Source organism: Sinocyclocheilus anshuiensis, unplaced genomic scaffold, assembly GCF_001515605.1.
Source record: "Sinocyclocheilus anshuiensis isolate Anshui unplaced genomic scaffold, SAMN03320099.WGS_v1.1 scaffold644, whole genome shotgun sequence".
In the NCBI taxonomy this organism is placed as follows: Eukaryota; Metazoa; Chordata; class Actinopteri; order Cypriniformes; family Cyprinidae; genus Sinocyclocheilus; species Sinocyclocheilus anshuiensis.
In genome coordinates, this window is record NW_015557092.1 from 33483 (window position 1) to 36374 (window position 2892).

Here is a 2892-nt window from a genome sequence, read left to right on the forward strand (position 1 = left end):
AGCGGCCCTTTAGACCAGCCCACGAAGCCCCGCCCACCAGAGCGACGCGCCCCCTGATTGGACGGAGGACAGCGGACCCTGGCGTTTGATTGGAGGATTGGCCGTCATTCAATAGCCTTCATCGGTTTACGTGATGTGGTTTACTGCAAAATCATCCACAGGATATTGACTAAAACGTGTTTATGCGAATATAGTACTTGGTTTTTTCATTCTAGTATTTCAAAATACCCTAAATTTCCTTAGAGTTAATAAACCAAAACACCTATATTAATATTACAGTCATTTTACTTAGAAATAATTAGAATCATATTTTTAATGTCAAACTACAATGGATTATAATTATGTCAAATTATATATAACGATAATAACTCACTTAATTGAAGAATAATTGCTAAAATTATGCAAATTAAAAAAAAAAAGTTTAGAATGCCAAAACAATATGTGACACAGGACCACAAAACCAGTCATAAGTCAATTTTTTGAAAGCTGAATAAATAAGCTTTCCATTGATGTATGGTTTGTTAGGATAGGACAATATTTGACCGAGATACAACTATTTGAAAACCTGGAATCTGAGGGGGCAAAAAATCAAAATATTGAGAAAATCGCCTTTAAAGTTGTCCAAATGAAGTTCTTAGCCATGCATATTACTAATCAAAAATAAGTTTTGATATATTTACGGTAGGAAATTTACTAAATATATTCATTGAACATGATCTTTACTTAATATCCTAATGATTTTTGGCATAAAAGAAAAATGGATCATTTTGACCCACACAATGTATTTTTGGCTATTGCTACAAATATACCCCAGCGACTTAAGACTGCTTTTGTGCTCAAGGGTCACATTTAAAGACTCAGCGCAATGACTTAACACATTGAGAGTTTGATAAAAAAGAGAATATTTTATTTTAACAAGAGATTAGACAATACAGACAGATGCTTGACTTGTCTGAAACATGAATTCCCTCGTTCGTACTCAAGTCAAAACATGTTTAACACAAGTTACGCACTATACACGACCACTAAAATAAAATAAAAAAAAGTTGTAAAACCAATTTGTCTGAATGGAAAACAGAAAATCAATCTGAACTGCAGGTTTGTATAGTAGAGCAGAACATGAGCAGAACATTTCTTTATTATTTCTTGAAACGCAATTTCGAAAAAGCCTGTGTGGTCATATTCGAACCAGAACAAACCCTGAACTCAAACACATGGCTCTTATCCTCAATGATTCTTAAGGGGATACATGTATTAGTTGGTCTTTACACAGATGACTGTCTCCATGATGGTCTAGCGATCAATTGTTCAAAGACTCGGGCTTAACATGTCAGATTTTACGGCAATTAACAATCCCAATGTAATAATTACTGTAGCAGAAACCCTTTATGTACAAAACAAAAGTAAAACATGATGAACTGAAAGCACTATACAACAGCAGTTACAGATAACCATGAGGAGAGAGGTCTGTGAGAACCAGGAACAGAGAGAGAGAGAGGTGGAGAGAGACGGGTCGGGGTCGCGAGAGTCGTCCGATTCAGATGTGTCCTCCTGTCTGTTGCTGGAAAACGTCAATTGTGTCTTCATCCTCCATTTCCAACTGCGGAAGAACAACATGAGGTCATTTATTATTCACTATTATTAATAAACACAAGCGACGTGAGGTCAGTAGAGAGTCACATGAGGTGACCTCTTTCAGAATTCCCAAGACTTCCTGTTCACTGTGAAATTGACACCTATCTGCTGTAATTAAATTTCACTCCTATCCCATGATGCAGCTGCACAACGATGCTGTCAAGCCAGATTTATTCAGTGGGTGAGATGCAGTCTATTATGTTTGAAAAAAACCTTGTTTTCTTGCCTTAATGTTCATCTGAGAGCACACATGATGCCTGTTCTTTCTAAATCAAACAACAAAAGCTTTAAAGTCAACATGAAATGCATTTAACTTCCAATCTGAGAAAGTAAGAGCAGGACTTTATCCACCAGCATTTGACTGGATAATAAAAAGTGTCCTATGATATGATTGGTTAATTTTCCTCATTTTTCAATGATAATACGAACTGGATTCTGATGATTATATTATACAAATTTCATACTGTAATAAACGTTAAAAGTTAAAATAATTAACTTTTTTTTTAAATGGCCATAAATGAAAAATGAAATGATCATAAATTAGGCCGTACAAGAAACACTATTCTAATATTCTACAAATTAAAATAAATAAAATGAATAAATAAATTTAGTCATTTAGCAGACGCTTTTATCCAAAGCGACTTACAAATGAGGACAATAAAAGCAGTCAAAACTAACAAAAGAGCAACAATATATAAGTGCAAATGACATGTCTCGGTTAACCTAAGGTGAAATTTTGATAAAGTGATGGGTTTGTTGAAACCAAAAGCAGTTCTGTCTTAGCCATGTTGAGTTGAAGTTAATGGTGCGTCATCCAACAAGAAATGTCTGTTAGACATGCTGAGATGCAAGCAGCTATCGTCGGATCATCAGAATGGAATGAGAGGTAGAGTTGAGTGTCAGTATGTCCTTTTAGCAGTGGAGACATTAGCTGAGAATGAAGAGCGAAGTGATCGATATACATTAAGGTCAGTAGGTATTTTGTAATTTGCGCCATACTCTTTCTGCAGCTCTGAGCTTAGAACGATACTCACGGAGAACATCAGATAGCCAAGGGGCAGACGTAGGTTACGTCGAAAAGTGACATGTGTAGGGGTATGTGTTGTGTCAGGAACACATTCATATATTCATATACATATATATAAACATTATATATATTCATGAAATTCATATATAATTTTATATACATTTATATTTATAATGTATACGTATATATAATATGTAATAAAATATAAATAATATAAAAACATACATATA

General features: G+C 34.5%; 1 pseudogene; it reads right to left on the reverse strand.

The window, feature by feature from the left end:
• Positions 1-885: 885 nt before the first annotated feature.
• The window catches only part of LOC107677329 (small ubiquitin-related modifier 2-like), a 6427-nt pseudogene continuing 4420 nt past the window's right edge, over positions 886-2892 (reverse strand).